The sequence below is a fragment of the Schistocerca americana genome, chromosome 6 (genome assembly GCF_021461395.2).
Source record: "Schistocerca americana isolate TAMUIC-IGC-003095 chromosome 6, iqSchAmer2.1, whole genome shotgun sequence".
Lineage (NCBI taxonomy): Eukaryota > Metazoa > Arthropoda > Insecta > Orthoptera > Acrididae > Schistocerca > Schistocerca americana.
Window position 1 is genome coordinate 529,726,538 of NC_060124.1, and position 12,712 is coordinate 529,739,249.

Below are 12,712 nucleotides of genomic sequence, written 5' to 3' on the forward strand. Positions count from 1 at the left end.
CCTCAAAAGTTGTCTACAAATCATCAAATACATACGAGACTCACAAGGATATTGGAAGCCAGGAACATGTTTACCAGTGTAACTACAATTCAATATTACGATTGCTGCTACAGTCTGACACCAATCGATGTGCAGGAAACGTCTCCTCTTGACAGCTGTGGTTCTGGAACGAATACCAATATCTATAGCGTACATAATTTTCCACATAAAAAATCTCTCTCATACCCTCGTGGATATCAATGTGCTGAATCTATCCGTCCCTCACGATGGGACACACACTCATCTTCTCTGATCATGCTGCAACATAAGCCACAGTAATTTTACACTGCAATATATACACATTTTACACAAACAGTGCAGTTATCTTTAATAACTATACAGCACCCGAAAAAATTATGGTTTGCCTATACCCACACCAGTTATATGTCTCGATTCTCCATAGTCCTAGTAAATTATCTGACAAAGTCTTACAATCAGCGCTTCTGGAAGGTGCTGCATCCTGCCAAGATTCTCTCAAACAAGTGTTATGAAGGACAGTCGTCTGGCACTATACGTGATAAAGAATAACGCACCTGCCGACGTAATGCTTGGAAAGACATCACCAACGCAGGTTGGTGTACTGTGATCATCATCACTATCGATAGAACAACAAGGAAAATGCGAATTCGTTCTTCATCGTGATAATAACGTGGTAACCCGCCCATCATGTGTTACCCCTCCTGCTTTGAACATACACAAACGTCTCACCACTATGTAGAGACTCCTATATCCCAGCACAAAGGATGTCGCGCGAATGAATGGGGGATTATGATTGGCTCTTATCGAATTTATCCGCCGAATTACTGATGCCGCCGGTGTGGAAACATCGTCCGCCTTTCTTTTTGTTTCTTTCTGCAGACGAGACGTTTAGCGGCAAAAAACTATTTTACAATGAACGCCATACTGCACCGACAACAAAACCTTGGAAAGTGCCTTACCTATCGTCAAATACGGAAAGACTCTTACTGAATTACGCTGCTCTCCCACTGAGGACAGGAGCTTGAATATTACAGCGTGTAACCGATTGCCAACCCAGGAACACTGTGTGCCGTGTCGATGTAGTAAACATGCAATTCGTATCTTATACCACACAAAATCAGCTCTCTTACATCATACATACATATACCTTGAAGACAGACAGCACTGTATATACCCCTCACAGCACTAGATATTTCCCTGAGAGGTCGGCAGACATCCACTCCCGATGAGTGACCAGAGCGCCCTCAGTGGACCAGAATTACTCTCAGAACTGTTCTACAAATTCGGGCTCGTTCCCCATTGGCACAAACGCGTTACTGTTTCTGGCCGGACCTGATTGCTTGCTTGCTCTTCTACACCCATCTCCAGACTCTGGGATTACAAGAAGTATTTACACATGGTTTGCCATAATACTATACCATTTTCGATATCAAGCATACAGCAGTATCCTACCAATTTCTCGTGTAACATAATTCGGAAGATATAGGCTTGAAATTATTTCTCTACAAACCTGAAACTTTACCTACGTGGGACGAGCTGTAAACCACTGACTAACTAGAAACTTGTCACGTCTGAGAAGGCATTAACGCAGAAAGAAAAGAGAGAAAACTGATATTTCCACTTGCGAATGACAATGTCAGTAATGTAGTAGATTCCAGTTCATCCCTATAATTTACAAAGTCACCTAATGTGTTTCTCATGTCTAGAGAACTGGCAAACATGCCTTCCACATGCTAGATGCACACACCACAATCGATCTTCTCTCAACTACATAAATCTGCGAAATGTGCAGAAGCAATCAACTGAACAATTTACATCAGAGGGAATAATGGTCCAGTGTAAACACTCCTCCATTTTCAATCTTTTCAAATTTCCACGCGATCACGAAAGCTATCCAACACATACTAAGTATTAGTTCACTATTCTGCTGTCTCCATTCGGACGGCCTCTGTCGTTAGCTGGAAATGCGAGTCATTCCCACCAAAGGCCATGCATAGACGGAATCATCCTACGACATCGGTCACATACATGTTTTATCATTGTACTTACAATTAAATGTTACGATCGCGGTCTCAATTGAACGACATCCGACAATGAGCGACGTATCGGAAATACACCTTGCTAACGGCTGTGGCTTTGGAAATAGAAATGTGTGTACCATTCTTATGATGTGATATACTCTTTCCTTTGCTATCACAGTATTCCGCAGTCATCTCCTTTGCAAAGGTCGGAACACAAACACATACTTTATAAGTCTGATGCTCAAGGTGAACCTATCATGCAGTCCCAACTACTACCATGTATAATACTCGGCCAATAAATGATTCCAGACGATACGAAATAATACTGAGAGAATGCACACAAGTATCCATGTTGAAAGCTATACTGGCTTTATAAATTGAGATATGGCACTACCTCCGAATGAATTGGTTTTTCCGGACAAATACTGAGGTGGTGATCGCCGGAGTGTTTATTATCACACCAGCAGTGGGGTTACACGTCGTCAACTGTGCACCCTCGTAATAAAATTATGAAATTTTGAAAGTGATTCGGCTAAGGAGCGTGGTATGAACCCGCTATCTGCAACTCCCTCACGCTGCTGGATACTTCTTCATTATGTATAACGTATTTTGTCTTGATACCATGTCAGAGGTTCTGCAATATATCCACTGAGTTACAGGCGATGACGGATTGAGAAGGATCACAAACAGTAGTAGATGGTGTGCTGACTGAGGTCGTAAGAAATGTACACTAGCTTTTCAGATCTCTAGAGTTACACTTTCCGCTAGAAATGATGTCAATCATTTGGAATCAGGTCTCTCCATTCAACCACATACCTGCGCTGGATCACAGCCACAAGTGAATCATACACTCCTGGAAATTGAAATAAGAACACCGTGAAGTCATTGTCCCAGGAAGGGGAAACTTTATTGACACATTCCTGGGGTCAGATACATCACATGATCACACTGACAGAACCACAGGCACATAGACACAGGCAACAGAGCATGCACAATGTCGGCACTAGTACAGTGTATATCCACCTTTCGCAGCAATGCAGGCTGCTATTCTCCCATGGAGACGATCGTAGAGATGCTGGATGTAGTCCTGTGGAACGGCTTGCCATGCCATTTCCGCCTGGCGCCTCAGTTGGACCAGCGTTCGTGCTGGACGTGCAGACCGCGTGAGACGACGCTTCATCCAGTCCCAAACATGCTCAATGGCGGACAGATCCGGAGATCTTGCTGGCCAGGGTAGTTGACTTACACCTTCTAGAGCACGTTGGGCGGCACGGGATACATGCGGACGTGCATTGTCCTGTTGGAACAGCAAGTTCCCTTGCCGGTCTAGGAATGGTAGAACGATGGGTTCGATGACGGTTTGGATGTACCGTGCACTATTCAGTGTCCCCTCGACGATCACCAGTGGTGTACGGCCAGTGTAGGAGATCGCTCCCCACACCATGATGCCGGGTGTTGGCCCTGTGTGCCTCGGTCGTATGCAGTCCTGATTGTGGCGCTCACCTGCACGGCGCCAAACACGCATACGACCATCATTGGCACCAAGGCAGAAGTGACTCTCATAGCTGAAGACGACGCGTCTCCATTCGTCCCTCCATTCACGCCTGTCGCGACACCACTGGAGGCGGGCTGCACGATGTTGGGGCGTGAGCGGAAGACGGCCTAACGGTGTGCGGGACCGTAGCCCAGCTTCATGGAGACGGTTGCGAATGGTCCTCGCCGATACCCCAGGAACAACAGTGTCCCTAATTTGCTGGGAAGTGGCGGTGCGGTCCCCTACGGCACTGCGTAGGATCCTACGGTCTTGGCGTGCATCCGTGCGTCGCTGCGGTCCGGTCCCAGGTCGACGGGCACGTGCACCTTCCGCCGACCACTGGCGACAACATCGATGTACTGTGGAGACCTCACGCCCCACGTGTTGAGCAATTCGGCGGTACGTCCACCCGGCCTCCCGCATGCCCACTATACGCCCTCGCTCAAAGTCCGTCAACTGCACATACGGTTCACGTCCACGCTGTCGCGGCATGCTACCAGTGTTAAAGACTGCGATGGAGCTCCGTATGCCACGGCAAACTGGCTGACACTGACGGCGGCGGTGCACAAATGCTGCGCAGCTAGCGCCATTCGACGGCCAACACCGCGGTTCCTGGTGTGTCCGCTGTGCCGTGCGTGTGATCATTGCTTGTACAGCCCTCTCGCAGTGTCCGGAGCAAGTATGGTGGGTCTGACACACCGGTGTCAATGTGTTCTTTTTTCCATTTTCAGGAGTGTATTTCTTGCACTCTCATGTCTCAAAACGAGTCACCTTTTTCGAACCTATCTGCTGTAGTAAAATTCCAGTGTGGCTTTAGTCAGTCCCTACGCCTGCTGCAACTGCTCCCATTTCTGCAGCTTTGCGCGTCTGATCATTCCAATTTAAGTCAGAACTGAACAGAAGTCGGAGAAAGCCATATCCAGCATCTTCTGCAACCCATGTAGAAACATAACGATCTGAGTTAGTACAACAGGACTGTATTTTGACCATTAGGTGGAAATGCGCGCATTGTGGTACGTCTCCAAACTAGATACAGATACTAAAGTCCGAAGCAGATCTGCATCCATTCACATCTATCAGCCCAACATGCTATCATTGTTATTCTGTACCATCCTACAGAGAAAAATTACGAACTATAAAAGCTCCACTAACTGCATCCAATATAGACCTCACCTAGGCACCGATGATGGCGCGATGATACATAGCTGCAGTGGGGGTCCAGTGCGGAGAGAGAGATGTTGCAATGCTTCGCAGAATAGCAAAGGATGTGTTCCACCTAGAAATCCTAATGGAACAGTCCATCGGCCACTGAAAGCACCCGTCAAACTGCTGCTACTGCCAGTGTGGAACCATCCTATTAAATATACAGGTATTGATGCACTGCAGAGGCCAGTTTTAAAGTTTCATCACCTGTACTGTAGAACGATGATCGTATCCTGTGGGCTATACTGTAAATCACAAGAGACCCTCCCTGTGCCCCTGTCTCATTGTTTGAAACATTATTTTTTCCTGCTATAGCACGCTTTGTACACCGCTATACATTTTGTGTTCCTACCATGACTTCGAGGTCTGTGTCAGGTTCTAAACTGATTTTAAGACATTCTGATCCATGGCCTCTCACAGACAACTAGATGTCGCACGGTGTATTGGTCGTATTGTGGAGAGTTTCCAAACTGCAGTCCTAAGGTGATCCACGAGCTCAACATTTAAACTGGACTGTGATGGGCGGGGTGCCACTTTATTATCGCGAGGAAAAACGAATTCGCATTTTCCTTGTTGTTCTATCGATAGTGATGATGATCACAGTACACCAACCTGTATCAGTGATGTCTTTCCAAGCATTATGTCTGCAGGTGCAGTATTCATTGTCACACATAGTGCCAGACGACTGTCCTTCATAACAATTGTTTGAGAGAATCTTGGCAGGATGCAGCACTTTGTCAGATAATTTCCTAGGACTACGGAGAATCGAGACATTTAGCTGGTGTGAGTATAGGCAAACCATAATTTTTTCGGGTGCTGTACGGATATAAAAGATAACTGCACTGTTTGTGACAAATGTGTATATATTGCAGTGTTCAGTTACTGTGGCCTATGTTGCGGCATGATCAGAGAAGATGAGTGTGTCCTATCGTGAGGGATGGATCGATCTAGCACATCGATAACCGCGAGGGTATGAGAGAGATTTTTTATGTGGAAAATTATGTATGCTATAGATACTGAGGTTCATTCCAGAACCACAGCTGTCAAGAGGAGACATTACCTGTGCATCGATCGGTGTCAGATTGTAGCAGCAATCGTAATATTTAACTGTAGTTATACTGGTTAATATGTTCCTGGTGGAGGATGATTTGGCGCTTCTTTAGATAGACATGTGATGTCAGTATAACACTCTTAGAACTTTCACATGCCATTTGCAGTGGAGTGGGAGTGATGGCTCATGCTGGCTTGCTTCTGGTGGTGGCTTGCAGTGACAGGACATACTCTGCAAATAGGTCTTCGCTCCTGTCAGCAACGGTGCCTAGGTGAACACGTATTTCGATAGGATTTTCTCAGCTGTCAGGTATGAAAGGGATGTCACTGCCTCATGCTTGCAGGACACGAATGGGCACCTGTGAGTGGCTTGGCAGCTGCCGGTGCATCCCTAATTTTGGGAGCATGTGTGGTAGCCTTCTATGTGACCCAGTGGATAGAGGGCGGTGGACGGTGCCTGCATACGTTGTTTGCATGTCTGTTGCATTGTTTTGCGAGCTGGTCTGTAGGCTGTGCTATGCATTATTTGGACAGTTTACAAGTTGATTTCGTGTCTGCACGTCTGTGTACTGCATTACATAGGAGGAGTTTACATGTCTGTACTGAAATTATTTCGTTAATTCAGGACTTATTTGTATGTCTGCAGAGCGTTATTTAGGAGCAGTTTACAGGTCTGTTGGCTGTGTGGCATGACCCCAAGCAAGTCAGAGTATGTCTTTTGCATCAGTGTGACAATATACTATCTCTCAAAATCCATCCATAAATTAATTGTTCCAAAATTAATAAAGTAGACTCCTTCCTCTCTCCAGTAGCCCAGTGTCGGCTGAGTTATTTCCACCTCGAGACAGTCATCTTTGGTTATGTCACGGAACAGAGGACAGAGCCCTCTGGTGACAGTACTGTGTACTAGGTCCAGACCTTGTGGTGACCACACTGTTTTCCGCCATTTTCCCGCCGCCATCTTGGATTACATTGCATAATGGACGACAGTGCCCTCTGGTGGCAGTACTGTGTACTAGGTCCAGACCTCATGGCGAACACACTTGATGTGTGTGCTGTATCAAATTGTTTAAATAAAGACCGCTGCATGCAAAATAAAGACTTATGTCTAGCACAGGTTGAGTCCTCTGCCCACCATTTCCTAGGATGAGGTGGTGCTCAGGTGACTTACATTAGTGGAGGTAGCCCAAGTGCCCTTTCTTTCCCGCCATTTTCTTAGGTTAGTAGAGATAGCCTGATTGACTTTTCGTACCGCCAAAATGCAGACTTCCCACCACACCCAGGAAGAGATGGCAGTTGGATGACTTAGGTTAGTGGGGGTAGCCCAACTGCCCTTTCCTTCCAACCATTTTTCTTATGTAAGTAGAGGCTGCGTTGTCCTGATGGAGTTTGAAGTTCCTGCCATTTTCTGGTGGATGGGGTTACGTTTGTGGAGGTAGCCCTATTGACCTATCTTCCTGCCAAAATTCGAACTCACCGCCAACAGCCGCCATATTCAATGACGTCATGGTCTTCAGCTTGGAAGATGTCATCAGCTAACGTCATCGCCGCCATTTTGGATGGCATAATCGTCACAGAACTTTTGGGGCACTGTGTGGGGCAGAGGAGGGTTTGTCCCAAAACTGCATTGGCCTAGAAAGAAACCTTGTATGGGAATGTTCTCACGCCTCATCCGAACATAAGCATAAGAATGGCATAAGAAATGAATCTCTTGGCTACAAGCACTTGTTTTTGGTGTGTAAATTTCAAGTTTTTAAGGGGAATGGGTATGCACTGCACCAGCAGGCTTAGATTTAACATTTCGACCACTCTGTGCCTCCTAAGTGACGACTAAGACATTATGTGGAATTTGCATGTGCTTACCTCAAGGGCGAAACTTTGACACAAATGTGACCACTAGTGTGTACGGGATCAGAGGACTCATTCTTGTGTGATTATTGGTCTAGAGCAGCGCAAGATAGATCCATACACGATATAGTAGAGAGCTGGAACCTAGAAGGGTTATAACACTCGTTTTTGCTACCGCTGAAGTTGTGTATGTGCAACACAAAAAAATGGTGGGTTGGTTTGGGGAAGGAGACCAGACAGCGTGGTCATCGGTCTCATCGGATTAGGGAAGGATTGGGAAGGAAGTCGGGCGTGCCCTTTCAGAGGAACCATTCCGGCATTTGCCTGGAGTGATTTAGGGAAATCACGGAAAACCTACATCAGGATGGCCGGACGCGGGATTGAACCGTCGTCCTCCCGAATGCGAGTCCAGTGTCTAACCACTGCGCCACCCCGCTCGGTCTCACAAAAAAATGGCTCTGAGCAATATGCGACTTAACTTCTGAGGTCATCAGTCGCCTAGAACTTAGAACTAATTAAACCTAACTAACCTAAGGACATCACACACATCCATGCCCGAGACAGGATTCGAACCTGCGACCGCAGCGGTCGCTCGCTTCCTGACTGTAGCGCCTAGAACCGCACGGCCACTCTGGCCGGCTGTGCAACACAGTTTATTACTTTTAAGGTATATGTTTTTATCTTATGTGACTACAGAAATTGTATTTTTCTGTTTTCATGTAACGGCTGGTCACGAGCGGGATGTGTGACACCTTTCAAGATGGGCCACGCTGCCGAATATCAGGTCACAAACTGTAGCGTGCCAAAGACATCATCCAACAGAGCAACGATTATGTTTTGTCCCTGCTTTTCCCGTAAGACTTTGATCGTGAATTCGTAACTTTTTCTCCAGAATGAAATTTTCACTCTCCAGCGGAGTGTGCGCTGATATGAAACTTCCTGGCGGATTAAAACGTATGACGGACCGAGACCCGAGCACGGGGCCTTCGAGTCTCGAAGGTCCCAAGTTCGAGTCTCTGTCCATCACACGTTCTAATCTGCTAGAAAGTTTCATATCAGCACAAATTCCGCTCCAGAGAGCAAGTTTCATTCTGGAAACATCGCTCAGGGCTGTGGCTAAGGCATGTCTCCCCAAAATCCTTTCTTCCAGGGGTGCTAGTTCTGCTACTACTGCAGGAGAGCTTCTGTGAAGTTTGGAAGGCAGGCGACAGGTACTGGCAGAAGTAAAACTGTGAGGATGGGTTGTGAGTTTAGTACTTTATGTTACGAGGGTGAGCCAAATTAAAATCTTAAATTAAAAAAAAAAAAATTATTTATTGTGCAGAAGTGGTACAAAGCTGTATCACTTTTCAACAAAAGCTCCCTCACGCTCAATGCAAGTCCTCCATCGCTTACAAAGTGCATAAATTCCTTAGAAAAAAATTCTTTTGGTAGTCCGAACAACCACTAATGCAACGTGTGGCGTACCTCTTCATCAGAATGGAACTTCTTTCCTCCTATTGCGTCTTTGAGTGGTCCAGACATATGGAAATCACTTGGGGCAAGGTCTGTTGAATATGGTGGATGAGGAAGACATTCAAAATGCAGGTCTGTGATGGTTGCAACTGCTGTACGGGCATTGTCGGGCCTTGCACTGTCATGCTGCATCAGGACACCTGCTGACAGCAATCCACGTCGCTTTGATTCGATTCCAGGCCACAGATGATTTTTTAGGAGATCTGTGTATGATGCACTGGTGACAGTGGTCCCTCTAGGAATGTAATGCTCCAAAATGACGTCTTTTTCGTCCCAAAAGAGAGTCAGCATAACCTTCCCTGCTGATGGTTCTGTTCGAAACTTCTTTGGTTTTGGTGATGAGGAATGGCGCCATTCCTTGCTCGCTCTCTTCGTTTCCGGTTGGTGGAAGTGAACCCAGGTTTCGTCCCCAGTAACGATTCTTGCAAGGAAGCCATCACCTTGTCTTTCAAAGCGCCGAAGAAGTTCTTCACAAGTATCAACACGTCGCTCTCTCATTTCAGGAGTCAGCTGCCGTGGCATCCATCTTACAGACACTTTTTGAAACTGGAGCACATCATGCACAATGTGAAGTGCTGATCCATGATTAATCTGTAAACATGCTGCAATGGCATTTAGTTTCACTCGGCTGTTTTCCTTCACTATGGCTTCAACTGCTGCAATGGTCCGCGGAGTCACAACTTGTTGTGCCTGACCTGGACGGGGAGCATCTTCCACTGAAGTCACACCATTTGCGAACTTCCTACTCCATTCGTAGACTTGCTGCTGTGACAAATATGCATCACCGTACTGAACCTTCATTCCTCGATGAATTTCAATAGGTTTCACACCTTCACTAGGTAAAAACGTAATAACAGAACGCTGTTCTTCCCTGGTGCAAGCCGCAAGTGGGGCGGCCATCTTCATACTGATACTGCGACGGTATGTTATCATCTGCACTATGCTGCCACCTACAGGCCATTCTGAACGCTGTTTGTAGTACGCTTATCAACTTACAGGATAACGGCACGAAATTTCGATTTGTTGTTACAAATTTAAGGTTTTCATTTGACTCACCCTCGTATTAATAGAACTGGCTCACTTTCGTTCAGTTATTATCGAGGTGTTGTTGAGACTTTGTCAGTTTAACTTCGCAGGGAATAAAAGTTAAAGGTTAGCCAGAATCGTTGATGTTTACTAACATCAAGTCACCCAACATCTGATCAAAAATATCCGGACACTTCAGTGTAAAGTGGGATTGACCACTAGATGTCATGAGATCTGGCCCACCAGTATAAAAACGGACACTGAGTATTGTGTGTCAGCAGAGAAACATTAACAGCAGAATGCATCGCTCAGGACAGTTTAGTGATTTCGAACGGGGACCAGTCATTGAATGTCACCTGAGTAACAAATCCATCAAGGACACTTCAGTTCCTCAAGCTGCCAACTGTTGGTCATATGACTGTGAAGTGCCAATTGGAAGGAACAACCGCAACTAAAGTTATACCATGCGTACTTTAGATACTGACGCGGAGGGATCGTCGAGCATTTCGGATAATGGTTTGAAACACGTATGTATTCAGTAGCAGCGATGGCGAGGCATGACAGAATCTCTGACCGGAGAGTTATTTATCGTTGCTAGTCTGCGCTTGACCGCGCGTGAGTGCAGTTGTTGTACGTAGCGAGTCGCGAGAGCATGTAGTAGTAAGTAGCTAGTAGGCAGTTGCGAGTCGGAGTTGTGTGTGAGGAGTCGGCGGGCGTCGACATGGGTCTCTGGTCACGATTCAGAACGAGGTATATTGTTAAATGAGGTAATGAAGCAGCATTGCGCACATCTGATAATGAAATGTATGTTAATTGTAATTAATTTGTTCAAGAAATGCCCCAATAATAATTTTGTTTTCAAAGCAATCGTTTTTAAGAAAAGAATCATTACAATTGAAACAATATTTCCTATGCTTTTCCTCCCAGAATCAATTTATCAGATTAATTATTGCACAGGGCCTAAGGTCAGCGATGCTGCCCTATTATTGTGGGTTTAATGATTAATGTTCATTTCTCAATTTTTGTGTCGAGTTTACATTTGGGTCATTATTATTCTATACTTTTTGTGGGGACCAAACATTTGGCTCCATTTTCATTTTTTTATTATATTGTCTTTTCAAAATTCTGCGGGGAGGTTACAGGTTGTAAAAAAAAGCGCATGAAATTAGAGGAAAGAATCACTTGTGAGTTTTAAAGTGCTGCCAGTTGTACAATTAGCACAATGGCTGTGCGTAAGAAATCGTTTTTCCCTCGCTTTATCTGTGAGTGGAGTGGAAAAGCAAACGACTAGTTGTGGTACAAGGTACCCTCCGCCGTGCACCGTACGGTGGCTTGCGGAGTATGTATGTAGATGTAGATGTAGAAGACGAATGAGGTGCAACAGTTGAGCACCTCCTCATAATTTATACATTTCTGTACTGTATGATAAGAGACACTTGAGGTGTTATAAGGAGCAATGCCAGTGGATGACTGGAAGCTAGTGATATGGTGTGATGAACCGCGCTGTACCCTGCAGCAGTCTGACAGAAGTGTTTGGTTTTGGCGAAACCCTGGAGAATGTTATCTGCCATCATGTTTAGTGTAGACGGTTAAGTGTGGAGGAGGTGGCGTTACGGAATGGGGGTGTTTTTCACGTTTAGGTTGTTGTCCCCTTTTGCGCTTAAGAAAACACTTGATGTGGACGGATATGAACACATTCTACAGCACTATGTACTGGGTACAGTAGAGTAACAGACGATGATTCTTTGTGTCAGCACCATGTAATAAAGCAGCATCTATGAGGCAATCGTTTGTGAACAGTAACAATCCTGAAATGGAGTGGCTTGCCCAGAGTTCCGACCTGAAGCTAATGGGTCAGCTTTGGGTCGAGTTAGTACGTCGACTTCACTCCATACCCCAGGGTCTCTGATTTCGGCTCTTGAGAAAGAGCTGGTTACCATTTCTCCACAGACATTGAAACACCTCACTGAAAGTGACTTCAAGCCGTCACAAAGGTGAAGAGTGGGCACATTCATTATTAACGTCCACAAATGTGTTCGGATATTTTTGATCAGATAGTGCATTTTAATGGAAAGTAATGTACTGATTTATTAAATGTCCATCGATGTATTTTATTTTTACAAATTGAGAAGACAGATACACTAGTTGCAGAGTATTTTAAGCAGAAAGTAATAGTTTTTAGAAGAGTTGACATTTTAGGCGAGAGAAGAATTTGATTATTACGGCAGTTTAACGAAAGCTATCGACGATGTACAGGGCATCCTACATAAAACCGGCGCCCCTCACGTACCGGTTAACTACCTCTAGTCGAACTGCTTGTGAAGTGATGTCGTGTCCTGACATAGGTGGGAGAGGGAAAAGGGGGTTGCTGGTCAGTCTGCGCTCCAGAGCGGTACAGAGCAGAAGGACAATTCACAGTGAAGGCATTTGATTGTTTTCTTCTATCTGAGCCAACACTGATACAGGCATTTTCTAGAAATGCAGGTGGAAAGACTCG